We start from the raw sequence: 11,666 nt of genomic DNA, 5'->3' as shown, positions 1-11,666 counted from the left end.
GACATATCATTACGTAATGTACCTTAGTCATATCATCACAAGAACGTATCCTAACGCTATTGTTCTATCCATCTATCACAAACCTATCCCTTTCTACCCATAACCTAACCGTATTCTTTCATCAATCTCTCCTATCCATAGCACTCCAGTATGTAACCTAACCTTAACGTTTCATGAACGTATCTTACTCCTATCGTTACATTTCGTTTTGTGCATTCTTCTTGTATCCTATCTCAAACATATCCTTGAGCACATCATACTATAATTATTATCATACAATCCACATGTTATAACATAACATAACATAACATATAGGAAGCATATCGATCCACAGACAATTCACACATATCAATATATATGACACGTGTAGAACCACAGGGCACGTGTCAACATTAAATATAACCATGCCGATAGTAAGGTTACTTACCTGACTCGCTTAAGTCGTTGTCACAAATATATCTTTAATGAAAGTTCGATTCCGTCCTTTGAAATCTGAGTCAACCTATATGAGCTCAAGACATCAGTTTCAAGTTTAAACTCTATAAAATTATTTCCGTAATTTACAGTGGCCATCCTAAAATTATATTTTCTGTTAGACAAAATTTAAAGGAGCTCACTACCCTCTTATATCTATTGTTTTATTGTTAAATACAGTTAAACAAATCTTTCCTCAATCTGTCTCTCTAATTATTTTCATTACGTAAATAAGTTTTTAAATTTTGTAAACACATATTACTGACCAATTTTAAGTCCATTGTTTGGCTGATCTTTTAGTTTATAGATCTGCCAACTAAAATTTTATTAAATCTAACCTTATAACCTTATTTCTTATAACTTAAAATGCTAACAAAAATCTAATCAATTATAATATGGGATCTGATTATTACAGACCTATTAAGATATGAAAGAAGATTTGATCCTAAATTAATTTCTTATAACCATAACTATAAAGGAAGAGGAAATCTGAGCTAGGATTTTACCGTAATAACTGACAAAAATCTATAAATCTGCCTCTGCTTATGTTAAGCCATTTTACTTCTTTTCAAATTGTTGTAGCCATTTTACTTCTTTTCAAATTGTTGTTTTCCTATTTCTTTTTTTTTTTTTTTTTTTTGCAGTTGGCTTAAGGATGGGTAGAGGAGAGATAATTGTGGGAAGGGATGAGAGGTTAGTGGAGAGAGGTGGGGAAAGATTTTTTATTTTTATTTTTAATTTTAATTAATTAATTAATTAATTTATTATTATTATTATTTTAACTTTTTTTTTTATAAAGTTTTTTTTATTTGTTTATTTGTTTATTTATTTTTTGGGCTATTACAGATAATGGATCAAGGTCCTTAGGCTCAAAAAAATCCTAAACCTCCTATAGTACAACATGCTCATGACTCATACTACATGGCTTGGAACGTAGAAAGCTTTGGATGTAGGTTTTCAAAATATGCTGCTTAAAACGTAAGAAGTCTTGAGCGTAGGTATTTAGTCTATACGACCTAGAACGCATGAAGCATTGGACATAAGTTTTCAAACCGTATCATAGGGAATGCATGAAGCCCTAACGTGTTCAATCTACGTCACTTGGAACATATGAAGCCTTGGACGAAGGTTTTCAGACTACGCTACTTAAAACGTAAGAAGCCTTAAGCGTAGGTATTTAGACTATGCCACTTGGAACGTATGAAGCCTTAGGCATAGGTTATATGACCTTATAGTAGGGAACGCATGAAGCCCTAGATACAGGTTCAGACTACGTCGCTTAGAAATCATGAAGGCTTGGACGTAGTTTAAGACTATGTTGCTTAGAACGTATGAAGCCTCAGATACAGGTTGTCAAGTGTCTGACTTATACCATAAATCCTAGTGGTAGTGACTTGGAGAAAAAAAAAAGAATATAACAAGAAAATAGAAAATAACCAAGACGAGACAATGATCAAGAACTAGAAGATGGGTTAAGATCCAAGTTCTTAAAACAAGAATCCAGACCCATAGTACTAAGCCCCTTAGATCAGAACTAAGGCTGAGACGCCAGAATCCAAGGACCAAGGTCCTTAAGCTAGATCATGGCAAGAAAGTACTTCCAACCAGAACCATAACAAGTTAAAGAAGAAGTGTGGTACCTTAGCATAAGCAAGAACACGATTAAGAGCCTACAAGTAGGCTACTTACTAAGTCTTTGTACTCGCTCCATGTTTTTCATGTTTTTTAGGTAAATAAGAAGCTAGTCGAGATTTGGACGAAGACTCTAGAGTAGGTGTTATACGAAACTACACCATTTTTAGCTACTTAAATATTTTTATGCTGTTTTAATTACCGGGCCGCCCAATGTAATCAAACTTTAACCTGAATTCGTAAATAAAATATATTTATGTTTTATTTTAAATATGAAAAATTTCACCATCCATTTTTACATGTCTTTTCATCTTTTTAAGCTTTTAACAAGTCGCGGCTTGTGAAGAATCGAGTCATGACATCTCTGTCTTTCCCTCCGATTAGGACTAACGCAGTCATCACTGGTCCTTCCTCCAAATTGATGCTTTTTGCCCCTCCAATTAGGAAGGAATGTCATGTTTTCATATGCACGTGTCCGCACTTCTTCATCCTAAAAGTGGAGTCACTTACTAAGTATTCATAATGTTCAATATTTTCCATAATGTTTTCTAGAGTAACGGAATCCTACGTGACAGACGGTGATTCCTACACCAGTCATGGACAATCATGATAGAATTAGCTTCCGAAAAATTTTCACATTTTAAATACTTTATCAAGAAGTTAGAACGCTTAAGAATTGAATGCATTAGGTAAGTTATTCATGTATTCTTCTTGAACCATGAGCGAAGGAATGAAACATATATAAGACTTAGTATCTATGATAATACAAAGAATTCTTTGAAGTACCTAGCTTAGTTAGTATGATTAAGAAGGATGTCAAAATAGTTCAAAAGAGCAAGGAGTGCCAACACGTGAGGATTTTGTGTCAAAGACTTGGTTATTTTTCAAATTTTAAGTATTTCAGTTGAAAAATGAGAAAATATTGCTATAAATTTCACTCCATAATTTCAAAGAAGATGAAAGATTGTGCTGTACTCTGGTTACGAGTAGGTTTCCTACCAAGTTTGCACACTTCATTCAATTTAGGGTCACATATGTTGATAGTGTTGATTAAAGACACTCAATGTCTTGGAAACGTTAAAGATGACATTTGATACTTTATAAGATTTTAATATTTCATTCAAAGATTGATGATTGGATAGAACATTTGGATCCATGTCCTAGAAGACATGCTTAGACATGACATCAAAGATTGTTTTAGTATTGATGAACTTGTCGTTCCTCATGCAACACTAATGGAATAAGTTATGCACTTAATAGAAAAGTTAAATGTGGCTAGGACTATGAAGGTAGGAGTATTTTCTAGACCACAATGGGAATCGAACTCACGAACTTATGATGTAAAGTCAGAAGCGCTAATTCACTTCACTATGCGATCATTTTTTAAAGTTTGTACATATACGTTAATATAAATATATTTCTTTTACATTCTTCCGACTAGAATGTTAAGCTTAAATGCTCTTAGACCTTATAGTCTTATCAAATAAAGGCCAAATGATTATCTTTCATAGTAGGCAAGACTATATACATGTAAAGTAATTAACTCTGACGTTTAGAGAATTATCTTTTAATATTGTTTTCATCTTATTCAAGTTTATGTTAATCAAATTAAATGAAAAAGACAAGTACTATCTAACTAGTCGATTTATTCTTGATTCCATACTCATGAATATCTTAATATTTTTGTGGTGGCCAACCGTCGGTTAATATAATCATTTACCCGTTGGATCGTGTTTAGCTAATTACAGGTTCAAGAATTGGCTAGGCATGGAAATAACCAAGATACCTCTCTAGGGTTGACTTTAACAATTATTTTTAAATCTTTACTATTTTTTAATATATATTTTTTAAAAGTTTAGGTGATTTTTTTCTAGGAAATAAGGTGTTTAATCTTTTCTGAAAGACTTCATAGTGTTTTATTGTATTTTTTAAATTTCAGAGAATTATCTTTAAGACTATAAGTTATAACCAAGGTTACAACCTTACTGTAACTTTTAATTTCAATACTATATATAGTAATTGATGTCATTGGTTTAGTAGGAAGATTTTGGATATTAAAAATGAAGTTGGTATATTATGCGTTCTTAAATCATGAGTTTGTTTTTTTTGCATTTCTTGTGTTTAGATTTACATCCTAAAGTAATTTCAAGTAGTCTTGATCAAACTATCTTGTGGAGTGATTCGAATCACGAGTTTAGAAATGATTTTTTTTTATTTTTGATCTTGATCATCATGATAATTTGTTCCAAAATTTTCTCTTGGGTTGATTCGTTATTGTCTTTGGAGTTCTTAGATAATTTAGATCCAGAGATCTCATTCTTTAACAAGGTTTTTAGATCTAATCCCAAAAGTTTCATATCATTTAGCATCAAAATTTTAGGTTTTAGGTCGGATATATGTTTTCATTGTTGTTTATTTCTTATTTTCCATTATGTAATTTTCTTATTCTTTTTCATTTTTCCTATTCTATCATATCATTAATATATATATATATTTGTTATTCTTTTTATTTTCTTTTGTCTTCTCCCGTTCTAAAACTTTGTACTTTTATAAGATCTTGAAATTTTGGTTGCATAGAGGAGAAAAATATGTACTTTGGTAAAGATGTGAAAGAAAGCTTCTTTTTCTTGTCTATTTGCTTTCTTTGCAACAGGTTACAAGAGGAGATCAACTAAATCTATGTTTCATCATCAAGCACAAAGACTTTACAAGACAATATTATTACTAATGATGTAGAGGCAAGTAAAGATAGTATGCAATTATATGTTCTTCCATGTCCATTAGAGACAAAATGTGAAGGGAGTGAAAAGGAGAAAAAATGTGAGGAAGAAATATTTTACATGTGTATAGAGATTAAAGAGAGAGAGTTTTGTTACTAAATTTGTCAATGTTTTATACACCAGAGGATAGATACACAAACATGAACGCAAAAGGGCTCTGTCACCAAGAGAGTTAGAGAGAAAATTGAGAGGAATTAGCCACGAAGTTCATCGGACCACCGTCGAAATCCACCTTCAGACGAGACTTATACAAGGACTGAGAGGCTAGAGAGGCCGACACTCCGTCAAGATCCAAGAACGTTTCGCGAGGTAAGGTTCTGAACGACATTTTTCAGATCTGAGCTTTTCCTATGTGAATCGAGTCCTAAAATGTTGAGATATTCACCTAGGAACAACTCTACGCACGATCTGTGGAGGGTTTGGTCGAGATCTCAACCCGAAGGAGGAGATCCGAGAATCGTTCGAGAACGGTAAGCAAAATTCCGACACTCTTAACTCGTCCGGTAGTCAAGCAAAAAATTACAACAAAAATACCAAAACATAGCCCGTAACACGATCTAAAACTTTGCCGAAGAAATCATATCGATCCAAACTACGAATCAAAAGATATGAAAATCGGAAATGGGACTCTGTGTTACGGATTGTAGAGGACAAAGGAAAAAAAGAAGTCGGCCAGCAAGCGGCGGAGGGCTGTCGCGCCGGACAAACGTCGACCGTTGGTTGGAGCAACGCAGCTCCAGTGAGACGATGACACGTGTCGCCCGCAAAGCCCGAGCCGAGCCAAATCGGACCGGCTGACCCGCGACTGCATAAAAGCTGCCGCGCGTGTGGCCTGTGACTGGCGCACTCCGACACGCATGGTCAGCGCACTTCCGACGCATGAGTGCGCGTGAAACGGCCGTTTTGGCCTGTTTGCTCTCTATTTGTCCAATTTGTCCCGGTTCCAGTTCTAATCATGTTTTTATGTAAATAGGGATCCAATTTAAGGAAATCAGTATTTTTGGACACCTCACGGGCAAAGAAACGCTAGCAAAAAGGCACGCTAGCAAAAAGACACGCATCAACTAGGTAAGTCACCACCCGATATATAGGAAGAAATACTTGTAGGATTCGCTTGGATTGTATGCATGCTAGTACCTTTGCCTTAGATTAGCTCTCCATAAATGAGATTAGTCAAATTAATTGTGATGAGCGTATTAGGTGAATTATCTAAGTGTTACTTGTATTATTTAAGCTTTCGCCGTATGCATGCGTTTAATTTATGTTAGAATTGTGTATTCCACGTTCCAGGTGCTTGATGGATAAGTTCGCCCCAGTAACGATACACCTTCCCAGGAGAGAAAGAGAGAAAAAAAAAAACGAAACCACCAAAAATCTCGCGATTTTCGGCGGGATCCACTTAGACTCCCTTAAACCCTAGGAGTGGCCGCCTCCTTTAGCAGAAGGGACGTCAGTGTGCTTCGGAGTAAGGGAAGGCAGACTCACCACCGGAGAACGAACGAACGACGACACTTCCACCGGCGACAGCAGCCAAACTCTGATACCGCGAGGAAGAAGAAGAAGACGAAGACTTTCGGACGAGGAAGACGAAGCGGCAGACGTGGGTCGGCCCTCGACATTTCGCGAGTTGTCTCGGCCAGCGTGCAACCTGAACCTCGCAGGCCGCACTCGGACACCATCCTTAGGCCTCGTTCCCTTTCGGCCCAAACTGGAGGCGCGCCCAGAGACCCTGCGCTGACAGTGTTCGTCACAGCCATCGGTTTCAGCTCCATCGGCGGCTCCACGCACTCCCGGCTCGGCTAGGTTTGGCCAGACGGGGCGGCTTGGCGGCTCGACATCCGAATAGTATACCGATTCCTATGTTTTTGACCCTTCTGGAGCCATTCCCACCCTTGTTTCAACCATCTGAGGTCATTATAACTCCATGTTGACAAAATAGCTTGCGATAAGGTACCTTGGTAGTTAGGCATAAGGGATAGTCGTGAAAGGGCTCTAAGTGTATCATGTTATCTTATAGGAGGTAGTTAGGAGCTGGAGTTAGCGTTGTGGGTGACTTCGGTCAAGGCCAAGGAGGTAAGTAACCTTACTGTTGGCGTTAGTTATGTATGTATGTTGGTGTGTGCCCTGTGGCCCTTGCACGCACCATGTGTGTTGCTGATGTATGCTAGGTTAGGTGTTTCTTGCAGTGAAGTGTTATGTATGCCATATTTATGTATGTGATTCTTGCAGTAAAATGCTATGTATGCCATGTTTATGTATATGACGTCTATGACACGATTTGCTACCCTGTATGTATGAGTTTGATTGACATGTCATGAATGTAATGAGAACCCCGCATGCCATGAATGAGATGACTGGTAGGCTATGATAGGCTTGCTCGATGTTGACCCAGTGATGCTATGTAATGCGGCGAGGGGATGGAACGTTGTAGTGTAATGCCATGGAGGTAAATCTTAAGAACCTCATGCACGCTATGGTTATGTATTTGGGGGATCCCCCCGTTATGCTACTAATGGTATGGACGCGTGTATTCGATATTGTGTTTGCCACGATATCATGCATGCTCTCCTTTGTCCGTGGCGTCCGGTATTGTATGTCATTACATACCCGACCAAGCCAGGCCTAGGGAGTTTGCTTGCAAGCTCGTCTGGTGGGCCCACAGTCACACCCGTGGGCCATGCGTGGGAAGTACCATGCTCCACCCCCGCCCGGACAAAGCAAGGGCCTAGGGCCATGGGAAGGAATGGAAGACGGACCCCTCTCTCAGTTTCTTTCTTTTAACACTAGCGACATGTATGGGTATTATGTGCGACCTGAATGTGTATTATGTGCGACATGTATGTATATTGCGTGCGACTTGTATGTGTATTGTGAGCGACTACTTGTATCCGGATGTATGGATATATGCTTAACCCCAACAGTGGGGCGACTCACTGGGTATTTTATATAATACTCAATCCACATGCTACCTATATTTTTAGGTAAGGGAAAGGCTCCCATGTACAACTGACGGTGGATGTTGTGAAGGCCATGGAAATCTTGAGGAGAGTTTGTAGTGTCATAGGCGTTGTGTTGGATTCTTTTGGGTTCATAGTTTTTTGCAATTATTTCTTCTAGTTCTCTGTTGATTATTTCTAGGTTAGGTTGTCGTTATTGGTTTTTCCCGGTATGAACTGCTTATAATAATGCATTGTCAATATTGCGACTGTCTCACATGAACTGTTGTCCTGTTCATTATGCAAGTATAAGGTAACGTCGCTAATTAGGGTAGAGAAAATTAGGGCCGTTACAACCCCATTGAGCGCGAACTTCGTGTTTTGGGTGCTTGATGGAGGCCATCGCTCTGTTGAGCCAGCATGTCTAGTTTGCATGAATTATATATTATGGTATTAGAAGACGGTTGCATGCACACTCTGTTATTTGCTAGGGCCATTTTTATGATAAGCCTAGGGAATTACTGTTAGGAGTCATATGTCGCTCTAGCCAGACTTAACTTTCCCCTAGGAACATAGCGAATTACCACGGCAACAAGGTACCTCAGGAGTGTTCATAGATTGCTAGTGTAAGAACGATATCTATAGTTTCGTGGGAGGACCAAGGGTTCCTGACCAATCCTTACTGCTCTTGGCCATTTCGCATGGGAAATGTGTCCCCACGTCGTACAGCCCATTAGCTGCATGGGAACGGGTTGGGTCGCGCCCCCCATAGGTATATGGGCTTAAAGGTATTCATAACACCCCTAGGCTAGATACCATGTAGTCCCAAATAGTCATGTAGAGGTAGCGTCTCATAGAGAGATACTGACCATACCAGCTTGGCATAAGGAACCTCTAGGTGTCTAATGAAAGGACGATGAACCGGTGAAACCCAAGGGGCAAGCTCCAAGGGACTAAGATTAGAACCAGATATCCTAGAATCGAATTAGAAGATCGTGGGAACCTGTTAAGTTAGGATGCGAAGAGAGCCTACAAGTAGGTGGCTTACTGAGTATAATATTTATGCTCATCCTTGCTATGTTTTCCTTTTTCAGGAGCGTGAGGCGTCGGTCAAGGGCGGGCGTGATGGAGACGGGGATTGTCATAGAGGAATGGGTTGTCCCGGGTGTCAGTCCAGTCTTTATTTTTTATTTGCATTCTTTCGAAATTTATTTTCAAACTGTCAAGTGTTCTGTTTGTTTGTCATTGAAAAACTTTATTGGAGTTAAAGGATTTTCTCTATTTCATATTTAAATCACTTTGTGCATTCATGTGTTGTCATTAGTCACAATCCATAGTAAAATATTGGGTCGTGACAAATTTGGTATCAGAGCAGTTGGGTTATAGATCCTATGGACATTTAGGATAGAGAGTCGTGTCCTCGGTGACTTCGCTCGTCAAACACATGCCGCTCACGACCAAACGTCCTCACATGATGGAAACATAGAGACAAAAGTCAAGCTAGTATTTATAGACTATACCATGACCTACTATGGCATTATACTCGCACATTACCTAGGAGATGTGCTACGAATTAATTGTAACCATAGTCCTTTTTTCTATTATGGTAGATAATGACACCAAAGAGACAGGAACCATATGTAGGGCTCAGACCCAGAAGGGGAAGAAGAGAGGAAGTTCAGAACACCAAGGTTCCAACACCTGAAGTGGAACAACCTGAATTTCAAGAGGAGACTAGGGATATGCCCCAAACTAGCGAGGGGGTTGTACCACAGCCATATAAAACCAAAAGACGCCAAAGGAAGGCCAAGGCCCGAAGGCTGCTCAATACACCCCCTATTGCCCCCTTCTTCGAGAAGGTCCCATCAAGTCCAACCCCGTGTACAGCAGTCCTGCTAAACCAACAGTTAGTCATACCCACAACAGAGATGTTTCAGACGTTCATGATGACCTCGATAGAAAATCAGGCTCTGACGAACCAAATGATACAAACTATGATGGCTAATCAGTCAGCAGGGCAAGGGATCAAAGATTAAGGGACTATGACTGTGGAGTCCCACTACTTAAGAGATTTCCAGAGGCATAAACCGCCTTCCTTTGATTGAGGCAAGGTGGATCTCATTGCCGTTGAGAATTGGCTAGAGGCCATAGAAACGACCTTCCATTTTATAAATTGCCTGCTAAAGTATCAAGTCCATTGTGGGATGTATATGCTAAAAGGAAAGGTGCACTTCAGGTGGAAGGGTGCTCAGAAGACCAGTATACCACAAGGAGAGTTTATTACCTGGTAGCAGTTTAAAGATGCTTATCTCCACAAATATTATCCAATCATTGTCATAGTGAAAATGCAGACATCATTCCTCGAACTGAAACAGGGATACAGGTCAATGGAGGAATATGACTTAGAGTTCAATAGGCTGGCAAGGTTTTCTCCAGCTTATGTTAGTTCTGATGAGTTGAAGGGCGAACGATTTATTGCTGGTCTGAGGGAGGAACTGAGGGGCAATGTGGTATCCCAGTCATCCTTCGTCTATGTGAAAGCCCTTCAAGTGGCACCCTGCTTGACGCGTCCCGCACCGACAAGCTACAGTTGAGAACAGCACAATCATCTCACACTGTAGCCCAGGAAAAGGGGACAGACCGGAGCCACCCTAGAGTTGGTAGACCGCCCCATGGCCGCACTGATAAATGAAGAAGAGCCTCGGTACGGGACATGACCCTTTGTCCTAACTGTCGGCGTCCTCATACGGGGGAATGCAGGGCAGGAACAAACGTCTGCTACAGATGCGGCCAGATAGGGCACTTTGCAGTGGATTTCCCTCAGAGGAACGATCAACGTATCAACTGGCCTGCAGTACAGCATCAGAGGGGCCAGGGTGCTCAACATCAGTAGGGGCAAGCTGTAGCCCATGCAACAACAGCTAGGCAAGCTGACCAGCCTAACGTAGTTGTCATAGGTACGCTACCCATATTTGGCCATCTTGCTTTATTATTGTTTGATTCGGGTTCAACACATTTGTTCGTATCTGAGGAGTTTGTAGAGCTAGCACACCCAGAGAAAGAACTTTTAGAGATTACCCTATCAGTGTCCACCCCTACTCACGAACTGTTGTTAGCTACCCATAGGGTTAAGGGAGGTGGTGTAACAATATTAGGACGTGTCATCGAAGCTACATTGATAGTGTTCAGCATACAAGACTTCGATGTCATCTTGGGTATGGATTGGCTAGGTGAGAATCGCGTTTTGATAGATTGCAAGACTCGAATAATGACTCTCAGGCTCCCGTCAGGGGACAACTTACCTACAAGGGAGCCATTTCCAAAGGAGCCCCAAGCGTCATAACATCATTAAGGGTTAAGAAGTTGATTCGTAGTGGCGAAAGTGCATTTCTAGCTAATGTGACCTTAGACAATAGTAACAAACAAATAACCTCATCAGTACACATCGTCTGGGAGTTCGTAGATATCTTTCCAGAGGATTTTCCTGGTTTGCCCCCAGCTAGGGAAGTTGATTTTGGGATCGATTTAAAACAAGGAATTGTGCTGATCTCCAAGACACCTTACAAGATGGCACTTGCAGAACTCGAGGAATTGAAGGAACAGTTACAGGAGCTGTTGGATAAGGGTTTCATCCGACTTATTGTATCACCCTAGGGAGCCCCTATTCTGTTTGTCAAGAAGAAGGACGGGGTCCATGCAGTTGTGTATTGATTACAGGGAACTAAACAATATCACCATAAATAATAAGTACCCCCCCCCCCCCCCCCCCCCCCCCCCCCCCCCCCCCCCCCCCCCCCCCCCCCCCCCCCCCCCCCCCCCCCCCCCCCCCCCCCCCCCCCCCCCC

The 11,666-nt window shown here is 40.3% G+C and overlaps 1 long non-coding RNA gene across 1 annotated transcript; it reads left to right on the top strand.

Annotated features, from left to right (window-relative positions):
- Nucleotides 1–5,016: 5,016 nt before the first annotated feature.
- On the top strand, nucleotides 5,017–7,283 carry LOC111485542. Its single transcript, XR_002718678.1, has 5 exons — nucleotides 5,017–5,195; nucleotides 5,276–5,356; nucleotides 5,860–5,954; nucleotides 6,177–6,796; nucleotides 6,904–7,283. It is a non-coding gene; the product is annotated as an uncharacterized LOC111485542 (long non-coding RNA).
- The last annotated feature ends 4,383 nt before the right edge of the window (nucleotides 7,284–11,666 follow it).

Source organism: Cucurbita maxima, unplaced genomic scaffold (assembly GCF_002738345.1).
Source record: "Cucurbita maxima cultivar Rimu unplaced genomic scaffold, Cmax_1.0 Cma_Scf00010, whole genome shotgun sequence".
Classification (NCBI taxonomy): domain Eukaryota; kingdom Viridiplantae; phylum Streptophyta; class Magnoliopsida; order Cucurbitales; family Cucurbitaceae; genus Cucurbita; species Cucurbita maxima.
This window is presented reverse-complemented; position numbering and strand designations above follow the sequence as displayed.